The sequence below is a fragment of the Polistes fuscatus genome, unplaced genomic scaffold, assembly GCF_010416935.1.
Source record: "Polistes fuscatus isolate 324 unplaced genomic scaffold, CU_Pfus_HIC Scaffold1, whole genome shotgun sequence".
Taxonomy (NCBI): Eukaryota; Metazoa; Arthropoda; class Insecta; order Hymenoptera; family Vespidae; genus Polistes; species Polistes fuscatus.
In genome coordinates, this window is record NW_025112997.1 from 6,659,064 (window position 1) to 6,682,319 (window position 23,256).

At 30.0% G+C, this 23,256-nt stretch overlaps 1 protein-coding gene across 4 annotated transcripts in view; it reads left to right on the forward strand.

Moving 5' to 3' along the window:
- Positions 1 to 23,256, forward strand: part of LOC122520072 (GATA zinc finger domain-containing protein 8-like) — a 236,318-nt gene that overhangs the window by 15,881 nt on the left and 197,181 nt on the right. For 3 of the 4 annotated variants that reach the window (XM_043640005.1, XM_043640039.1, XM_043640031.1), the window contains exon 3: positions 15,486 to 15,668. The exons of the other annotated variant lie outside the window; for it this stretch is intronic. The gene's annotated coding sequence lies outside the window, so the exon portion shown is untranslated. The remainder of the gene's footprint in view (positions 1 to 15,485; positions 15,669 to 23,256) is intronic. 4 annotated transcript variants of the gene reach the window in all.

Genomic DNA, 23,256 nt, shown 5'->3' on the forward strand with positions numbered 1-23,256 from the left:
ATAGATTTTTTCGAAATATATTTTAGGATCTTTGATATATTATTGTACGATTATCTAAACTCTTAAAATTATAAATACGTATTATTTATTTTATCTAGCGCGTTAATCATAATTTTATTTTAATGTACATTTTTATTTTTATTTGTACAATTTTGTAATATAAAAGTGCAAGATATAGTTTAAGATTTTCTGTTGAACAATTTTAAAGAAAACAGACACTCCTCAAACTCATTAAAGAAAGAGTAATAAAGAAACGTTACTTGTTTAAGGTTAAATTCTTGAAAACATCGTAATATAAATATTATAATAAATTCTAGAAAAAATAGAGAGAGAAATATATAGGTACGCGTGTCTAGATAAAAAATAATTTTTTTCCTTATACATGCATTATCATTTATTATAATTAATTCATAAAAATAATGTAATAATAAACTTATTAACGCGCACGCGTATGCGTATTTTGTTAGATCGAAATAGTTAGGAGAGTTCTTATTTTAAAATAAGAAGCAATTTGTTTTGAAAGATGTAAAAATGATTGTTAGGTGAACTAGATATACAAGAGGCAGGGAGAAAGACAGAGAGGGAAAGCGAGATAGAAATAGAAAAAGAGAGAAAGAGAGAAAATAGGGAGGACATCAGGTTGATGCAAAAGATTACATGTATATCTACGTAGATAGGTGATCCGTCGGGAACACAAGGTACGTGCATGTATATTCTCATGGTTGCTTTCAAGAAGAACGGCTAGCATCAATTCTTTAGGCAGAAAATAAATTTAAGTTTTGTTCGCATGCGATCACTTGATCTCTTTCATCGTTCGATTACTCCGCGAATGATTTCTCCCACGGGGTTTTTCTCATGTCATGGAGAAGACGGGGGAGGGTGGGGAAATACCGGGAAAAGAAAATAAGATTCTTAGATTAAATTTGTAAGATGGATAGAACATTCAAGGAGAAAGAAATCGAGAGAGAGAGAGAGAGAGAAAATAAATTTAAATAAGAGAATATACATATATAAAGTGAACGAGAAAGTTATTAAACGATTTTAAAAATCGATTTAATCTTTATCGTAATATTATACGATTTAAACAAAATTTATTGGCCTATAAAGTTTTGAAAAATGTATTATCGATTAAAACAACAATGATATGCTTGAAGATTCGGAGAATTTTTATTTTATTGAAGTACTTATTGATAAAAACTAACATTCCGCACGATGATATACTATTACCTGCTAATTTTGCTTTGTCATATTACTTTTTCTTTAGGATTCGTTTCCCGGATAAAGTGGATTATTAATTTTGATAAACGGCTCGTACGATTATTTAAAAAATCGTTTGCCCAATACACCGTACCAGTGATTAAATAATAATTTAAATGTATAATATTATAACTATTAGTAATAAATAATGTTTAGGATAGTAACAATAGAAGAATATATTTGTAGTAGTAGTAGTAGTAGAAATGACGAGAGGAGGAACACCCCCATATCCATTTTGGGTGACGAGGTGTGTCACTCCCATATCCATTTTTCAATTTTCTTTTATTATTTTCTTCTTTTATTATTCAATTTAACCGTTTCTTCTTTTTTTTCACCAGGAGAAATAGTTTTTTCCTTTATCTCGTTCTCTCATTGGACATTTCACGTACGAGTTATTGCTTCCGATAGGCAGCTCTCGTTCTCGGAGGTTTGTGTTTTCGGCGGTCAGTTGCGTCGCCGCGCGATTAAACTCGACTCTGCTCGTGGCTCGAACAATGAAACGGTTTGTGGCCTGATTTCTCTTTCTATCTATCTATCTATCTATCTATCTATCTATCTATCTATCTATCTGTAGATCTCTTTCTCGCTTTCTCTCTTTCTCGCTTTCTCTCTTTCTCTCTGTCTCTCACTCACTCTTTTATACCACAATGCGTAAGCATAGTTCTCCGATGCTAGGAAAGCGTGTAAGTTATCCGCCGCAAACGTGTGGCATAGTACGAATAAATGCATCTATGCATCTCTACTTGTTGGAAATAATCCAAATTCGTGGGTTCGTAATAGTTCAATACACTTGCTTTCGGCTTCCAGTTAACAATTCTAGAAGAACATTTTTTTTCTCGCTAGATTTCGTTCCCCTCTTCGTTTTCCTTTTTGATAATAGATTGTTGTTGTTTTGTTTTGTATTTTTTTTTTTTTTTATACAGAGAATCATTTAATTATCTAATAATATTACATGCTGCAAAAGTCATCTAGGATTTTATTAACGAAGGTTCAATTATATTTTATCTTATATGTTAACGTGTGATTAATTTATAATTGTAAAAACGAAGTTATGGTTTGTTTTAAATTAATAAGAGAGAGAGAGAATATATCGTTTTGTTTTGTATATTTGATTAACTTCATTTTGTTAGTATAATTTTTTCTCTTTTACGAAGAATCCGATCATTTTTAATTTTACAAATTTTGGGAAATTCAATTACTTTATCTAATATATAGAACAATTGTTGAACAATCAATAGTAATAGATAAAGCTTCGTTAATTAATTCTTCGCGGTCGTATATTCATTTTCAGCCATTACAACTTTTTTATCATTTCAGTTGTATGTCCGTTCTCAGTCATCTTAGCAAAGAACGATACCAAACTTATATTATAGTAATTTTATTTTAATCTCTATTTTAATGTATATCAGTTTACATTTTCTATGAAAGAACATAAACTGCTAAGGAAACCTATTCACGTTTGTTTTTTCTTTCATAATTTTCCATATTATGTATTACTGTTCGTTCAACGAAAATTAATTTTGACCAAGATGACACTTAAGTATAAATTTAATATGACCGCAAAGAGTTTAAGTACACAAAGATAGAAATTTTTAAGATCAATCAGTATTTTTGAATTTAAAAAAATAAAAGAAATTTAGACGTTAGACTAGTACGAAGATAAAGAAAGATAGATAGATAGATAAAGAGAAAGAAAGAAAGAAAAAAAAGAGAGAAAGAAAGAGAGAGAGAGAGAGAGAGAGAGTGAGAAAGAGAGAGAGAGAGAGAGAGTGAGAAAGAGAGAGAGAGATCTTTTGCAGTTGATCCGAGTGGATTTGATTGTCGATTTCAAAGCACGTTTACACTGACGTAGAATCAATAGGCTGAGGTGGAGGATCAGCTGAATCAAACCACGCACTGACACACATCACTCTTTCGTTTGTCAACAAAACCCTCGCGGTAATCGTACGATGCGTTTTCCTGCCAGCAAAAAAAAATCGTTTCGATTGCTAAAAGAGAGAGAGAGAGAGAGAGAGAGAGAGAGATCGATATAAAAAAGAAGAAAAAATATTAGAGGAAATCGATGCGAAGGGTGAACGTCCTTTTTATTTTTTTTTTTATCGTAGAACACACTTACTCCTAACTAAATTAGAAAATAAATGATGGTTAATAAAAAAAAAGGAAAATAATATCCATAACGAAGTAAATTTAATTATTTGACGAATAATAAACAATTTATTAAACTTGAGAGAGAGAGAGAGAGAGAGAGAGAAATATGGAGAAAAATTAAAAGAAAAAAAAAAGGAAAATAATGGTAGTGGTCACGTTGAATTTTATAACATAGTTTGAACGTGCTAAATTGTCTATAAATGGTGCAAGTTAATTGACGAGAATACGCACCTCAACCCTTGTAATTAACAACTTTCGCCTATGATTCATTGGGCCATGTTTGATGTGCGATATCTATAAAATAATTTCTCCGTCCGTCGAAGCATCAATTATTCATTCTAATTGCAAAATTGCATATTCAGGAGAGAGAGAGAGAGAGAGAGAGAGACGATTGCGGAACAATTTTCCTTCCTCCTCCTTCCCCCCCCTCTTTCTCTCTCTCTCTCTCACTCTCTCTTTCTCTATAATTATTTGTACGATGCACGACAAGTTTCAGGGGGTTATTTAATATCTGAAATATGGATCTAAGTATATATACTTACTATACTTAACGTATAGTCACGGAAAATGTCCTTTTATGGTAAAATGAAAAATAATAGATATTAATGGTGTAGTTATATCAATTATTTTTATCATTAGTAGGTATTGACTAGTTTGGTTCTTTGCCATGTTTACGTAAAATAGGAATAAATCGATAGAAAATATTTGATAATTATCGTGATCATTTATTAACAATATTATTTCGTTTTAAATCATAGCAAAGGATATAAGATAAAATGTATAAGAAATATCTTTCAACGATATATAAAAGGTAGAAATAAGAAAAAAAAGTTGAGCATCGAGTTTTTTTTCGTTCTTTCTTTTTTTTTTGCCGAAATCCAGATGAATTATAAAGGGGGGAAAGAATGAAGAACATTACAACAAGTATAGATGATATCGTGTTGCATAATTGCAATTCTTAGGTAGATATATGCATTTATGCAATGTTCGTTCTCGTGTCATCGTTCGGTAAGCAGAAAGACGAAATGCATCCATTTCTGTCAGTCGGTTAAGTAGAAAGTAATGGTAGATTCGAATAATAGGCAAAGAAGGGAGATATTATGCATAAGAGAGATATTTGTGAGAAGAGGAGAAACGTCTTTGAGTGGAATCATGATGATGGATGAACGAAATATTCATATATCATCATCCAACGATTCTCACGATCCAAGGGTCCACGTTTGGATAGTAGCCAACGTTTGAAAAGCCTGGGTAAAGATTATCATTTCGTTCGTCATCGGAAACCGATTTTCAGATTGAAAAGAGAAAGACAGAAAGAGAGAGAGAGAGAGAGGGAGACGATTTTTCGTTCGTGGTCCTCGTTTTCATCAGATAATCGTCCTCGACCAATGGTTATCACCTTTTTCGGCCATTACTCTCGTCCATTTATGTTCCGACGAATATGAATGACCGGATTCTGAATAGTTTAACGTGAAATTGATTGCTCGAAATATTCCATGTCCATTCCCCGTCCAAATTTTCCTTTTTGGTGACATTTTTGTATTACCTACAATATGCGGGATCAGAACAAATTCTTACGTAGTTTTTTCTTTTTACTTTTTTTTTGTTTTTTTTTTTTTTGTTTTTTTTTCTTTTTTCAAATTGATTAACACTTCTCGAGATCTTTTCGGGAAGTAAAGAAATTCGTCTAGATTTGTAATTCTACAATTACGAAATACAATTGGCTCTACTATCTCGAAAAATAATAATTATATAATTTAGTTAGTAGCACACTCCTTACACTTCTATAGACAAGCGAGAGGCAAAAATCATTTTTGTATTTAACGAGATGTGAGCCATGTGTCCAATCTTTGTTTGAACGCCATTAATTTGTATCCGAATTAACAACGCAACTTTCTATTGGCTCAACCATCTGTGTTTTATTTCTTACTTTTTAATTTAATCCTTTATCTTCCTCATCGCCATAAGTTTTTCAGAATCACCAGAGAACTCCTTGTTGGAGGAATCTGCGTACAAATACATATACAAATACACAAACGTGTCATTCATAGCTGTAAATTTTCTTTCAAACAAAATTCTCTTTTCCCGTTTTGTTCTTACTCATTTTTTCAGTATTATATAAAACATCATAAATATTAAAGAATATGGTATATCTCAATAGGCAGATATATTCTTTTTGATTAAACTCCTTCAAACAGTATCTTTACATTTTTAGGTCAAACATAAAACGTATAGATAAAATAGATTAAGAGAATGAGTGTATAAAAGAGAGAGAGAGAGAGAGAAAGACAGAGAAAAATATAGATATAGATAGAAATGAGAACAATCGGTATCGAAAAATATTTCGATCACGTTTGATCTAGGATTCACGTTTTGTTTGTAGTAAACAAACATTGTCTCTATGGTATTCGTTATAACAGAGACAACGGGATCAAACGAGAAGTAGAGATTTATCCGGTATATGGTCGACGATGCATGGCTTAGATGCGATTCGCTATGTTATTATATGGAAATCCCTTTGTCCGTGAAGTATTTAGAGAGAAAGATAGATAGACAGACCCAGTTAGGGAGTGAACATGAGATTGTGTGTGTGAGGAAGAGAGGGAGAAGGAGAGGGAAAAGGAGAGAGAGATAGAGATAGAGATAGATAATAGAACCGAAGGTTGAAAATAAATGTACACGTAGCACGTGGCCAGTCATGTGTAATATTCCAAACTATTCGCACCGTGCTAATATCTTCGTACGAACGTGAGGGTAAGTGTGAGAGAGAAAGATAATACGTGACCATTCGTGTCTCTCTTTGTTCAAATTGAAACGACTAATTCTCTTCATTTCATAGCAAGACAATCTGTAATTAGCTTTGAATTTTCCTCTTTCTCTTGATACCTCAAACTAACTTTAACTAATGATTATATTTACTTGTTGCGTATAACGATACGCGGTCATTTTAAATTACAATACGATATTTATTAGAATTATTTTTTTTATTATTATTTAGATTAATATTAATTTTCTTTTAATCTGTAATATTATGTTATATGTTTATATGTTTTATCATGTAAATTGTATTATATTATACTAATACTAATACATTAATAAGTATTGTGTTATTAATATTATATATAATATTATATAATGGTTATATTAATATTAATTAATATATTATATATAATGATATATATATATATATATATATATATATATATATTATGATAATATTATAATATAGAATAATATAGTGCAGCACTAAAAAATTATTAGTACTCGTATTATAGTATATGACATTATTTACTTGTTACATATAAAAATTTGTTTTTATTTTTTTATAGCATGAAACAAATGCATTCAGTAAAGTAATTTATTCGAACATTAAATTAATAATTATTTCTAAGCGCCACATAAGTTGGTTTAAATACATTTTTTTAAATATAATTTTTCAAATTACTTAAAAATTTTTAACCCAAATATACCTACATATCATTTTATCAATGATATGTATATAATATGATATATTATATTATTATTAAGATCATATGATATATGACATATAATAATTTTTAATCAAACTTAAAAATTTTTAACCCAAATATACCTAAATATCATTAGTATCATTATAGTATTTTCTGTATTGTTTAAATAACTTGTTTGCAGTGCGATATTTGTGTTGTCGGTTCAATGGTTTCGATACGTTTTTGTGCTGCTGCTTGATGAAATCAAAAATAAAAAATAAAAATAAAAATAGAACAAAAGGACATACAAATCTAGTTTCATCGAACAGCAATCTGGATGTGTTATCGAGTTTTCATTGAAGTAATCGATCTCTCTGGCGAATCGTTTAAGCTCGATACATTCGAATCGAACTCAATAAAGATCTCAGTCGACGGTGTTAGCGCGAGATAAATGTTGTAGTCGAAATTACAGTAGTAGCACCAGCTGACCTGGTCCCAAAAGTGCTATACATTTTCTCTCGATCGGCCAATACTCTCATAAATGTTTTGTTTTAGAGTCACTTCCCTCATTACTTTTAGAATAACCATGTTTAAAACAATAAGTACAGCAATAATAATAACTTGAATAACCTGTAAAATAATTTTGTGTGTTTTTCTTTTACTGAGATCCATAGAAAATTCCGTTGAATTAGGGTTATTAAGGATCTCAGTAGAAGGAAAATTAAAGAATTCATATTAGGATGGGTCGAAAGTTTAATTATTTTAGAAAATTAATTACTTTTTCGAGACGTTACAGGTTTGTAGTTTAATTTGCAATTTTTTAAATAGTTTTAGCTTGTAGTTTTAGAATTGGTAGAAAACGTTTGGTTGACAAAGTTTTTCAAATGAGTAATTATTTTTTCTAAATCACTTAGGAACTTTTGGTCCATTTAAAATTATTTTTATATGATTATCATATTCATCCAGACTTATCGTAGTTTTCTATTTTCTTTCTCTGTCTCTTTCATTTTTTGTAAAAAGACAGAAACAGAGAAACAGAGAAACAGAGAAAGAGAGAGAGAGAGAGAGATGAATGTTATATAACAGTGATTTAATCTCGTTGAGTAGGTCGATTAGCAAATCTCTTTAATTCGCGAAACATTTCAAATTTGTATTCTGCATATTTCCACATTTAAAATTACAAGTCTGTACAATTCTTGGTAAAAGATGTATTATTATATGTAATATTAGATTGTTGTTTGTAATTTGGTATAGAACAATAACAATAATAATAATGAAATATACCTGGATATGTTCAGAAATGAAAGCTCTTTTTGAGAACAAACGACTTCTAATAAGAAGAAAGATCTTTAAAAAATGTTTCGAATTATATACATTTAATTCGGAGAAACCTTTAGACGATATGATAATAATAATAATAATAATAATAATAATAACAACCAACAACGATGACTTTGGAATAAAGAAGAATGCGAAATGATTGAAAATACGAATATTCGATGGTATTACTCGATATTAAATTAATTTCAACAATTTCGTTTGTTCTCGATGATTTTAATGTTATAACAATTATATAAATATTTTTCATTTAACTTTTTTTTTTTATCTGAAAATACGATGTACAATTTGTCATTTCTTTTGTTTTTTTTTTTTTTTTTAGTTAAATATTATTATTATTATGTTATTGTCAATATATATTTTAACAACAAAAAAATGGTAAAATTAGGTAGACAGAATATTTGCATACCCGTAATACTCATATCACCGAGAAAGCGTTTATGCGTATAAATTCAGTGATGCATCTGGTTTCACACATTGCTACCAATACCATTACTACAATCGTTCGCGGTTAACGTAGGATATTATGTAACGCCAGGGGATTAAATTGTTACGATGTAAACTGTGTATTGGTCGATGGTATTTGGACTGGTTCACAAGTGTTGGAAGAACATCGTAGGGAAAATGTACAATACGCTTTTCCATATAAGAAGAGAGATATGCAATCGTATATGTGTGAAAGAGAGAGAGAGAGAGAGAGAGAGATGGATAGGTAGATAGGTAGATAGGAACGTTGTACTCTTCCTTTGCTGCCATAACAGTAACTGTATCGTGGAAATGTAAGTATATAGGTATATATACATACACGTCTTTGGTATAGTATCAGCAAAGGGGATATAAGAGGAATTTCCGGAAATTTTACGAATTCGCTATCCGTTTCATCGTCTACCGTTCAATTTTCCTCGATCACATCTGCAACATTTGCGGTATAGTTCGACAGATAAAATACTTTTGCAACCATTCGTCTTTCTGTACGTTAGAATATTTTCTTCTTATTCTTCTTTTTCTCACAATTAGATTTTTTTAGTTGGTAAAATTTTTTAGGAATTTTTACGACAAGATCTTGAGTATTATTGCAAGAGAAATATTTTTTTTTTGTATATTATATTATTTATATAAATTTTACCATTGAAGAAAAAAATGATATTTATACATTTTTAAACATTTTCAGGATGAACTAGTTTCTCTTTTTTAATTAAAATTTATATGAAATACTCAAACAAATATACGATGTGTTATAGATTTTACTTGATTATATATACAAAAAACAAAGATAATAAAATAAAAACAGAGTGTATTTTAATAAGGAGCGAATGGAATTAAAATGGAGGTGGAGAAAGTATGTTACTGTATTTATAAATAGTATTTGAGTATATCATGCATATGTATACGAAAATGTAAATAAATTCATCGAGCTAAGCTTAATTACATTTCTCGTGTCCAAATAGACAGGAATCGCTGAGCGTTACATTTTACTCTTTCGTTGATTAAATATTCCGAGGGAAAGAGTTTTCGAGCGTTGAAAACGAATTTTCGAAAGACACACTGAGACTATTTTGGGTAATGGAGAAATCGTTGAGTTTTAGAGGATTAAAATCATTTCGTCGTTTAAACAACTTATCCCATCACTTCAAATTTTACTTTCTATAATAAAATCGTCAATGTTACAATATTTATTTATACTTTGGTCAATTTATAAGCAATTTCTTAATTATATATTTTTGTTAACAATAAGATATAGGCCACAGAATTTGAAGAATAATTAAACAAATTTCTTTATTTCGGTATAGTATAAATAAATAATTTAATAATTGTTTTTCTAATTTATATAAAATTATTTTGTATTATTAATAAAAATAATCGCATGCCTAGACATGCGTATAGGTACATGCAGATTTAAAGATAAGTTACTAGATCGTATTTAAGTATAAATGTGTCAAAGTTACTAGAAAAATATTTGAATTCGACTATTCGTTGGATGTTGAGTGATCGACGTGTTTACCTAGCAGAGATCGTAAAAATATTTTGTCTCTTTTTCTCACTCTCTCTCTCTCTCTCTCTCTTTCTTATCATCATATCCGGAAACTTTCGAAATTTTTCTTGAAAACGACCCTACGTACAGATTTGATGTGCCAAGAGATATCGTCGAGGTTGGAAAGTTTCGTCAAGGTCTCTATCGCGATTCGTTAGAAAGTTTGATTAGGAAAATGTAAATAATGTTTTCACCGCTTCATATCTTTATCTCTTTTTTTTTCTTTCTTTAAGTAATTCTTTCTTCAAGTTGTCTATCTTTTTATTTATCTTTGAAAATCTAAATTAATCGCCAAATATTATATCAAAAATATTAGTCGTTTATATTAAAATAAATAAAACATTAGTATTTTTTTTTAATTACGAATACATTTATACATAAACAAAATTATCTAAAAAGAAACTTAAAAATGTTTTGCAAAAATTACTCGTGGAAAAAATATTCTTTCACATTGTTTTCGGTATATATATGTATTGCTAACGCACTAATATTTCTTATTTAAACATTCATATACACGAAAAAAAGGACATAAAAATAGTGGAAAATGGTAGCAATGGTAGACTATTCACTTGTATTCGAAGTACACGTCTTAGTTCTGTAAAAGTTCACGCCTTACTCCTATAGGTAGTTTCGAAGCACTAACGTTCACGCCCCCATCACTAGTATCCCCTCCACTTGTATGTCCACTACTCATATCCCCACTACTCGTATGCCCACTATTTGCATCCCCACCACTCGTATGCCCATCACTCGTATCCCCACCACTCGTATCCCCACTACATACGCCCTGCTGGGCTCATTAGCAAAGACACTCGTGCTATTCTCCCATTGGACGCCTACAACGACACATCCCGGATGATCCAGAACCAACGAAGAACAGATAAAGAAAGCGAAGCGATGGAGTTTCACTGCCAAGGTGATAACCAATCAAAAGAAACTAGTAAACGAAGTGTATAAGAGCACTCTTTGCACTTCTATAGACGAAAGAGAGATGAGATTCATTATTGTATCTAAATAGAACGGCAAGCGAGTGAGAGGTGAGCCACGTGTCTAATCTTTGTTTGGACGCCATTCATTACTAAATCCAATTTAACAACTAGGATTTTTATGCCGCAAGGCTTTTCTCTAACGAGCCAATAAAGTATCGTATTTTCTATTGACTCAACCATGTGTGTTTTATTTTTTATTTTTAATTTAATCCTTTATTTTCTTCATCATTAGGTTATCACAATCATCAGAGAACTCCATGTTGGAGAAATCTGCGTACGATACATTGTTTTTGGTACTTATTATATTTTTATTTATATTTTTTTATTTTTTTTTATTTTTATTTTTTATTTTTATTTGTTAAAAATCACGTTCTCGAATTGTAGAAAATCTCAATAATTCAAAACCACTACGCGTAGTAAACCTTCGTTACCTTACACTATGTAACGATTGAGTGGTATATACTGATATAAATTTCAACATCTATATATGTATATACACATATACACGATATATATATTCTACACACATAGAGAAATGTTGTATCGTTCTAAATAAATATGATCGACTGCCGAAGCTATGGCCGAAGGGAAAAATAACTCGCGAAACCCGATCGGAAATGCATCGGGGGCAATTATTATTACTCCATTTTTTTACCTTCCACCTTTTCGTAGAATAATGGGGTGGATTCGGGAATGGAGATGGGGTTAGGGGGAAAGGGAACCGTGGAAACTGGGAACTTTTCCCATGTCCCATCTCTCTCTCTCTCTCTTTCTCTCTCATTCTCTTTTTATCTTTTTATCTCACTCTTGTGCGAGAGCGTTTCTTTCAGCAGTATGGCGTGGATGATAAAATCGAATATCGAAAACGATTAATACGATAGGAAGCCGGTACCGAGAGCAACCAACGAGATTTATTTCCCACGCCGGAGAGATTTTTCTCTCTCTCTCTCTCTCTCTCTTTCTCTTTTTTGTCTCTCTCCGCGAAGAGTGAGAGAGAAAGAGTACTTTTTTCTCTATTTCACTCTTTCGTTTTCTCTCTTGTCGGGTTAAAAAAAATTATTGATCGAATTGAGGTTTATGAATTCGTTAAAATTGTGATACCCGAAACAAACAAGGAAAAAGAGAAAATAAGTTTAATGATTAATCGTAAGAGATCGATATTTTGTTTGTTTGTTCCAAAAAATTAGTTCAAGAAATAAGTGCAAGAAATGAATGTAGACAGCAATGTTATATTGGAAGATTCATTAAATGGGTTAAAAGTACTTCAATGATTTAAAAAATGAATTTTTCTACCTTTCTTTTAATCCAATTTTCTTGTTCAGATCGTTATAATAAAATACGCTTGATTACTAATTGATTTTGATAATTATCGAGGAATTTCTGGTTTCATCTTGTCTTTATATGAATCTCGTTTTATCTTTTTATTCGTTAGGAAGGGAAAGCGTTTCTATTCCTTTTAGCATGTAATCCCCATGAGCCTTTGACGACTGTTTTTCATTTAAAATCCCATGGTAGATATAAAATGCGTATTTATAGTCGATATCGAAAGGTTACGCGAAATCAGCTGTATTTATGGGAGACAAGCGTATATATTCTCCTTTTCATCTTCCATATGAGCTCGTAAATCGATAAAGCTTTTGTTCGTATCGTTCGGATCGTTTAGAAAACATTAACTATATTCTGTTTTACAACTAAACACGACTTATCGATGAACTCGTTATATTACTTTCACTTTTTCTTCGTTATTATTATTATTATTATTCTCGGGAGACAGGAAAAGTGATTAGAATGATGAATACTTCAAATAAATCATTTTCAATTAGAATCGAAATGTTTTTCCAAAGGAACAAAACAAAAATTATTATAAAAACTTTCCGATTAAAATTGACAGCGCTAATAAATATTTTGTTGTTGAAATAACTTATAAATGGACAAATTTTTTTCTTCGAAGTATTATAACAAAATAATGCGTAAAAATATTAATGCAAATTTAATGCAAAAATATAAACGCAAGAAACTTTCAACGTATGCGTAGAACTTATAATTAACTTTTCGAGATCTATAAAACTAAACCAATTAAAATAAAAGAAATATAAACTCGAGAGAGATGTTAAAGAATAAATTTAAATTAAAGAATATGGATGTAGAATAATTAAAAAAAAAAAGAAAAAAATAAATATATATAAATAAATAAAATTAATCAAATTAATTAAAATAATATAAGAAGAAAAAATATATATATATATACAAAATTCGAGACAAGTCTTGAGAAAAAGATTCGAATAAGGATAAAGGAAAAATATTATTTTACGAGAAGAAAAATACTTTAAGGGATGAGTATAAGGGGTTGAGCGAGGGGTTGAAGGGAAGATTCGTAGAAAGAGAGTTTCGATAAGAGGATTAGATCAGATACCGTGGCATTTTCCAGAGGCGCGGGAATTCGAATCGTCTAACGCTTGGTTCATTAAGGATATACTCATATCGAAGAGAAGATAAGAGGGGATTGTGAGGAGGATAAAAGGGGAGTCGGGGGAAGTGGGAGTAAAAATGTGATTGCACGTTCGATTTATCGTGGAAGGTTCGCGACAGGAAAAGAGAACCGCCAACGGATTTTTCTTCGTTTTTTTTTCTTTCTTTCTCTTTTGATTTTCTATGCTACCTTGCAAGTTTTCCGTTAATTCCGAGTGGAACCATTCGATGGGACCTCTCTCTCTCTCTCTCTCTCTCTCTTTGCACGCGTGTTAGAAACCAATAATTGTTCTCTTAGCGATTATTCGAGGGAGTGAAAGTAAGAAGATTAATTTAATCCTAGAGCTCTCTTCGCTAAAGTATTCTCACCTGTGTCTATCTTTTTCTTCGAAGTATTACGATCCGTCTTTCTCTTTTTTTTTCTTCCGTTGTTTTAATATTTGTTTTTTTATTCTTCGGTTAAAAATTATTATTCGTAAAAGAAGTCGGAGTCCCGCATATATTTTATTCTTAGAAGGATGTTTTTTAATTATTATCTTCTTCCTCTTTCGGGTTTCTTTTATATTTTACAAATTTTTGTTTTTCATCGTTCGTGAGAATAAATTTAGACAAATTTGTCTCGTTTATCCTAATCTGTACAACGTACTATATCTGTCTCTCTCCTTTTCTTTCTCTCTCTCTTTCTGTCATTGTTTTAATTTTTGTTTACTTTCGAGTAATACTCGTAAAAGTTGGATTCGCGTCTGATTTTTTCATCGATTACCATCTGCCTCTCTTTTTTTATATCTTTTTTATTTTATTTTTTACCTTTAATTTTTTTTTTTTTTTTTATCGTTCGCGAGAGTAAACCAATAAGAATTTGTTTCAATTATTGTAATTTTTAGAACTCGTTGCATCCGACGTTTTATATTTTTTATTTTTTTTTTTATTTTATTTATTTAAAAAATATTGTAATATGTATATACCTAACATCTTTTTCCGATATGTTTCGTTTACGATGGGAGGAACAAAACGTAAACAAGTAAACTCTAGATAGATCAGTTCGGTGGCAGACCTAAATTCATAGCTTGTTGGCTCAAACGAAAGGAGCAAACGAGAAGGGTAAACAGAAAGCGATGAAATATGACGTGGCACTTGCACACCGAGCTGTATAAAGCTCGTATACATATACATATACAGAGTGATTCAAAATTTTCCAGTTGATTTGAAAAATTAATTACTCCTTTACAAGACGTTTCAGAATAATTTCCTTTGTTAAATCATTAAATCGTAAGCTTAATTTAATACAAATTCAATGATCAAGTATAAACTTCAAATGATTAGAAAGTAATTAATTAACTTGTAAAATATATTAGGAACTTTTGGTACATCCTATATATATATGCCTAGAGAAAATCTACTATGAACAACATTCTCCATTCTCAGCTGGTGAGAACCAACACCATCAGAAACAGCCATCATTCCACTATCTTACATACTCCGTTCGTTGACAGTAAGGACAAGCTCGAAACCTTCTGATGGAGTTGCTTCTCGATCCTTTTATCGATCCTTTGTTAACCTTCTGAACTTTCTATCATAAGCATACATAAGACTTGCCCATGAAATTCTTCTATAGATTGTCGTTACAAGTAGTTCGTGTTGATGATAAGTCAGACGATATCATATTTGTATTTTTTTATGACAAAATATACTAATACATATGTATAAAATAATAATTATAATTTTAATCACGTGTGCATAGATCTCTTGTAATCCAAGAGATACATAATTGAAGTGCAAATTTTTTTTGATTTGTATTTACAGCAATCATCGTGAAACAAATTCGTCGGAAAGTTTTAGAGTATGGGAAGTGTTGAAGGAAGTACGATCAGAAGGATCAACGTTACGATCTTAAAACATTGCGTGGGAAGGATTCACAGAAAGGATAAACGAGACGAGAAGTTGTTCCTGAGTCAACGAAGTGAAGTTCATAGTTGACGTGTTAAGGTAAATTTCTTAAGTGTAATATTCCGCGCACATACACTTGCATGTGCATACAAGTTAGATACATAGATAAATATTTATTTATTAGATGATACGACAACCCTAATAGCAAAAAGGAAATTTATTAGCAATCGCATCAACGTATACTTGATAACGTGAGAACAACAAAAGACCACTTAATTTAACATCTCGGCACAGTTTGAATTTATTTCTTGGAGAAAGTATATCAGCCGTGTGTTTGTGTGCGTAAGGTTAATGTGAGGTGTATCAATTTGCTTTCATTTCTTTCATGGCCATCAATCATAGTTATCGAGCTTCCGAGCTTCCCAGCTTTGATATTAATCGGTATATTTATAGTTTACAGGATGATATATACGGTGGGATAAGAATTTCTAAATAGCCCAATAATTTTTCAGATTAATTATTTTGTAAATCTATTGTAATTTTCTCGAGAGATTTTAATTTTTAATCTAATTAACCTCCTAGTTTTTTTTTTTTTTTCTTAATGCGGAAACGAAAAAACATTTTTAACGCTGCTGTTTCAAAAAATATTTCAGATTAATATTTTAAATAGATATTTAGTTTTCGCAATAAAATATCATGTACCACAAAAATGTTTTGAAAAATAATTATCACAAATGATTATTATAGGATAAAAGTGATTTTAGATATGATGTTAAAACTTTTCGACACACCGCGTATGTAATAGAAACTTTGGATAAAATGTAAAAGCGTTAAGCTTCTTCTTTCTTTTTTCTCTTTTTTTTTTTTACAAAAAAAAAAAAAAACAACATACCTCGCCCGTTAATGGCTATAAATTATTTAACTATGCAAAACGTTTATATCTAAAAGTTAACAAACTATGGCGTAGCAGGGAACCATTTTGTTCTGTTTTTTTTTGTACGTTATTCTTTGTCTTTCTGTCTCGTCTAAAGGGAAGAGAAAAAAAAAAAGAAATAAAAGAAATAAAAGAGATAAAAGAAATAAAAGAATCAAAAATTTCATTACGGATCTTCTCTTAGCGTGTGAACGCTCTTGGAGAATTTTCCAATATCGTCTGGCTATATCGAGAAATACGCAATATTCGCGATCAATGCATTCCGCTATTAGAATCTATGGCTTTTTCGAACATGACCAATTTCGTCTATTAATTTTAACATTTACGTTTACACCGAGTCGAGTCACATGAGTGACATCCGTTCCCACAATGGAAATTGGAAGCTATTGATATTTGCTTGTAATGCAAAGTTTCCAAATTTTTTCTATCATACGAAGAAATTAATTGCAAGATTGTTCAATTTTCAAATTGTCATCAATCTTATTGCAAATGAATATGTTCCGTTCTAAGCAAATGCGTTCCGGCACATTTTTTTACGATATTTTTGTTCCACTGTGTTATACCACAAAAAAAAGCATTGCGTAAGGGTGTAACCATGTGGTACAATGGAAACTAAAATTTTCTGTGACAGAATTAGTTTTAGAAAGTTCATTCCGGTAATTTTAATTTAAACAATACAGCAGATTTAGTTTGTCCAATTGAAAAAGATTAGACCCAAATAAACGGCACTGTTGGATATTAGTTGTCGCATAACAACGTGAAAAATATCTGAGAAGTTAAATTTATCAAATTCGATAATTTGCGATCATTGAATACAATTTTAGATTCTAAATACGAGAAAATCGTCATTTATTTATCAATGAAAAAAATACAGTTATTTTCCGAACAATATATACATAATAACGTGTACGAGTAAATACTTATCGGGAATGAAATATTTTGGTAAGAAAATAATGTATACAATTTTTTTCATTATAGTTATATATAACATACGTGTGCATCTATATAAATATTTCACATAATTAAAATAGATCGTTAGTAAAAAGTTAGTAGAGTTAAAAGTTGGAAATAAATTTACCGATAATAATTCCAGATGAAAATGTTCATATACATATATATATACTTCTACACATACGCATGTAGATATATCATATATTTTCCATTTCTTCTATACTTTGATAATTATTATAATTTTCCTACCAACAGGCGCAGGTTGTTGGCGATTTTAATTAATAGTTACTTTTGAGACGTGAATGTATTTTTCTTCTTTCTCTCTTTGTCTCGCGTGTTTTGTTGTCGTTACGGGTGAATTTAATAAACCAAAACCGCGGCGTGAATTTCAGCACACTGTAGGAAACTAAAAGAGAATAAAAGTGAGAGGGGGAGGGGGGAGAAAGAGAGAGAGAGAGAGAGAGAGCAAGGTAGGAAAAATATATACAGAAAGAGAGAAAGAAAAAAGTTGACTACTAGCGTGCTTACTCGCATCGCTAGTTTTCATTACGATACGAGAACTCGTTGTCGCATTTATGTCAACGGGGTATTACGAATCGAGCAATTTAAAATGAATTACGTTATCCGTTGTGTAATGTAAATCTCACTTTTACGGTCTTTCCTTCTCCCTTCTTGTTTTCATTCCACGTTTTACATTCGTTCTTTTTCTTTTATATACATACATCTATTGTGTAATATACGTACTTACATAACTAAACACGTAACTTATCTTATCAGAAGGAAAGAAAATTACAGAAGAAAATTATACGACATCAAATTATCGATTATTCTTTTTTCTTTTTTATCCATCGACATAAAATTATTATATTCTCATTGTTTTCTAGAAACGTAGATTGTAATATAGTAGTGTTTTGAACATGATATTTATTTTACAAATGTTGTCTCACTACCATCATCAATTTTTGTATCGATCTCGTGTCGTGCGTAAAGATTTTAAATGTTACGTATAAAGTTATAGAAATAATATTGTCGATTAAATTTGTATTTTATCGATTCGTCTAATTATAATTGCATATTTTTGTTTGGTTGGCTCGCATCATTGTGTCACTGTAGGATTGAAATTTTATATTCAGAGTTGGTTAAAATTTAAAAAATAAATTGAAATGTTGTGTGTCATTTATAAAGTTAAAAGAAAAATTCTCAATCAATTGAATGGAATTTCAATGAAAACGTTAAATAATATAACATCGGATACCTATTTGTTTTTTTTATATTAACGCATCACGTAGAACAGTTTCATTTATTTTCAGAGATATTTCTACAAAAATTTATGGAATAAATTTAAAATGGTTTTTTTTTTTATTTATTAAATTAAAACCAAAATTCTCAATCAATTGGAGGTAATTTTATCAAATCGTCAAACGACATTGCATACTTTTTTCTTGATAGTAACGTGTCGCGTAAAGTAAATTAAAGTAATTTATTTTTAGTCATGGACAAAAATTTATAAAATAAGTTTGATTGTTATTTTATTTACTTTGGGTCGATCGTGTTTATGGTATTAAAAGCAATACTCTTTTCTATTATTCATGATTTATATTAAATATAATCGATAATTTTCTTTTTCTGTTTTCCTGGACGGTGTAATATAATATTTCAATGAAAATCTTTTTCTTTTCTCTTTCCATTCTCCTATCTTATGCTATCCCTTCTCCGTCTTTTTTCATCTGACCTTTCTTTTACTCCGGAAATGCACTATGTTTTCGCATAGTTTCCCAATAAAACTCGACTCGAGAGATAAAATGCAATTTTCCATTTAACTGCAGGAATTTAATTACGTTTGCATTTTGACAACTGTATTTATATCCTTGTATACATATATTATCCATTTACATATGGATATACATAATCTTTGTACACGCGTGTGCATTATATTTACACGATGAATTTTTTATTATTTTGTGTTATGTTAGGTATATCATATTCCAACGATATTTAAAAAATTGTCGCATATTGAATGCATGTATATTAAAATTAACACGTATGAAGTTTTTATTTATTACGATAAATTATTATAATTAATCGCGAAATGAAAAATATTAGGATGCGGATTATAATTTTTGTTTGTTCTTTTTATCGTAAAGGAAAATACAATTGGTTTATTTATGCGTGAATATTTTTGTCGACAAGTTAATTCGTTTTCCCGTTTAACGAGATAATAATAACTTTTATTTAATTTAGCAGTACATTCAAATATTTGTTTCGATATTATTTTGGCCAAGTACCTATCTATATTTCATTGAGTAAATTAAAATGACAATAATTGTAAGCTTATAATAACTTGTATTTATAAATACGTTAAAAGTAACCTTTTCTTACATTACACATTTCATTTCTCTAATCGTACTAAAAATTCGATAATTAATAATTCGTATAATTATATTATATATATTTCGATAATTATTAATTAATAATTCATCATTATTTGAATGAAATGTTTAGTAAGTATTTACAATTGAAATAAAAAATGTTGAAAAATATCAACGACATGAACATTAATCGACATCGATGATGCGAATTAAATGGAAAAAAAAAAACATAAATAAATCGATTAGGTATATACTGTCTTCCTTTTCTCTATTACTTTCTCGTAAGAATAAAAAAAAAAAAAAAAAAAAAAAGAAAATTATTGTCCCAGCATTGTCGGGATAAATTTGAAATTTATACGATTTGATAGAATCCGGGGAAAATAGTGAGGGAAGAAATTTGTTTTGAATACCGATTCTCCTTGAATTTTTGTTTGAGGATAATGGCAACCATCTCCGGTTTTCAAACAGAGAAATCTATGAAGTCGTAACAGTAGAAAATGTTTGACGATGAGATGGATGAAAGAGGAGAAAGAGGAAGAGGAGGAAGAGGTAGGATGAAGTTAAGGGGGTTAGGCTTCGATCGAAGATGCCAACAACGTTGAGAGAAACATAGGTTATGTTCTCTCCCGTTGTGTAACATTTGTCTTCCCTTCTGACAAGGCAGCAAATTGCTTTTGAGACCGTCAAATTAATGCCTTGGAGTATCTTAGTGTAACGAACCTTCTATCTGAGAAAGACACTTCTTACCCCACTTCTCTAAATTTTCTCTTTCTTTCTTTCTTTTTATTTTTTTTTTTTTTATTTGTTTGTTACTTTTCCAAAGCTCTACTCAATATTAAAGAGAACGATAAATAATTGTCGAATTGATTCGATGTTACTTTACTTATTGAAGATTTTCTTTTTTCTTTTTTTTTTTTGATTGGAAATATTGCGAGTATTTTAAAAGTAAAAAATTTCAGTTTAATTAAAATGAGATAAACAGAAAGGTGAAGCAGATTTCTACAATTGTTATGGGAAATAATTAATTGCTGAATTGATTTCATCTTACTTTGCTTATTGTGAAGTTTTTAGATTAAGAATTTTTGCATATAGACTAATAAGTAAAAAAATTTCAGCAGATATCTGCAATTAGTACGGGAAATGAATAATTGCCGAGTTGATTCGATCGTGTTATTTTAAATTATTCAAGTTCTTAGATTAAAAATATTTTTAATTAGCTAATGAGTAAGAAATACAAGCCTTGTTTATTTAAATTTAAAATCCAATAGCTGTCAACAAAATTATTTATTACCCTTTTCTCGTACAATTAAATTTCCCAAAGAAAGAAAAGAAAGAAGAGAGGAAGATGGAGGGCAGGTTAATGAGGATAAAAAGGATGAATAGGCAATAATTAAAAAATTTCCGCCTTGGTTATTTCAATAACAAAATCGTATAAATTTCAATAATTATTTATTAGCCTACTTTCTCTCTCTCTCTCTCTCTCTCTCTTTCTCTCAATTAAATTTCATAAAAATCTAAAAGAGCAAGAAGATAATAAAGCTTTTTTTTAGAACAATTAAGATTAATGAACTGATAAATCAAAAAGTGTAATCATTAAAAAATTGTACAAATTTCAACAATTATTTATTACCTTTCACGTACTCAATCAAATTCCACAAAAATCTAAAATAACAAAAATATAATAAATTTATAAAAATCAATAGGATTATATAATATGAGTTAATAAACGAATACAATCAATACAAAATCTTGTAGATTCCAACAATTATCTATTGTTTTTTTGCACGCTCAATCAAATTCGACAAATATATAGAATATATGAAAGGGGGTAGTAAATTTATGAGAAGAAAGGGTACTATAAGACATCAGTATGTAAACTATAAAAGGAATTTTTGGTTTATATTTGAAATCATTGAGAGGCTATTGTGTTCAGCATGTTTCTAAGATTTCCCACGCGTATCGTGACTCATAGATAAGAAAAAGAAAGAAAGAAAGAAAGAAAGAGAAAGAGAGATAGTAAGAGAAAGAAAAAGAGAAAACAAGAAATGCCAGAGGCGCGTTTCTAACTCTAACCGAGAAACGTTATTCCCATCGTAAAAGTTTATTTTGAAAGTTACGTTGAAACCCACCAAGGCATAACGTTTGTGGCGGAAGCTTCACATGTACGATCAGCTTGCCCCTTGTCCGCCCTCTTCTTCTTTTTCTTCTTTTTCATCTTCCTTCTTTTCCATCTTTATCTTCTTCTACTTCTTGTTCTTCTTTTTCTTCCCTTGTTTAGTCTTTTTCTTCCAGGTTTTACCCTCTTACATATTAAAATCCCAAGGACGCTGTATCTTTCCACTTTTTTCTACCCCCACCGCGACGTTTTACTCGAAACTTTGTCTCTCCTTTACCTTCTTTTCTTTATTTCTTTCTTTCTTTCTTTCTTTCTTACTTTTTTCTTTTTTCTCTTTTATTTTATTTTATTTTATTTTCCTTTCCTCGCTTCACTTCGATTCGTTTCGTTGAATTTCGTTTTAGATTCTCTTTTCAAACATTTATTTTGTTTTTTATCAAGGTTTTTAAAAAAAATTTGATACCAATTCGATAATTTCCAAGAAAAATCATGATCATTCCAATACGTTAATAATTATTATTAATTAGTATTATTTGATTTTTTTTTTATTATTTTCTATCGACAATTTGTTCACGCGTTTGATTAGAATATTAAAAGAATAATTATTTTGAAGGTATTTAATAATTATTATTATTATTAAATAATTCGAAGATGACTCGAGAAACGATTACATCTGTGTGTACGGTGTGCTTGATAATGATGAATATTCTAACCTTGTTAGAAAATCGATTTGTCGATTTAAGTATTAGACTCGCATAGTTTCCCCCGTGTCTTTGGAGTATGTACATTAGCACAAGTTCGCTTTGGGGGTGGTGCTTTCGTCAATGTCAATTTGTGCTCAGTCTGCGGTTTTAAGATGGTTCAGTGGTTTCCAGGAAACGATAGAGTATGAAATTCCTATGTATGGGGTTTGGAACGAGAGTCTCTCGTGTTTCATTGGTCGCGAATGCTTTTGCACATCACACGAATGATTCTTGTTCTATCGTATTTTTCAAGTTGAAGAAAATCTATCGTTAAAGATTCGACGTCACAATTTCCAATATTATAACGAAGAATTAATTTATTGACGAGAAAATAACAATTCAAATAAAATATAGAGAAAAAAAAAATGACGTTACTTTTAATATAAGATTAATTCAAAATTTTCTATGCAATTTAAAAACAATGCAATTTCGTATGACTCTCGTAAACGTAAGGATAAATTTTTCACTGCAAATACGCTTTCGTATTTCTTGTTAAAAAGAAAACAAAAATGAAGAAATAAAAAAGAAGTTATCCCCCACCGGGGTGGGGGGAGGAAACAAGCAACAAACTAAA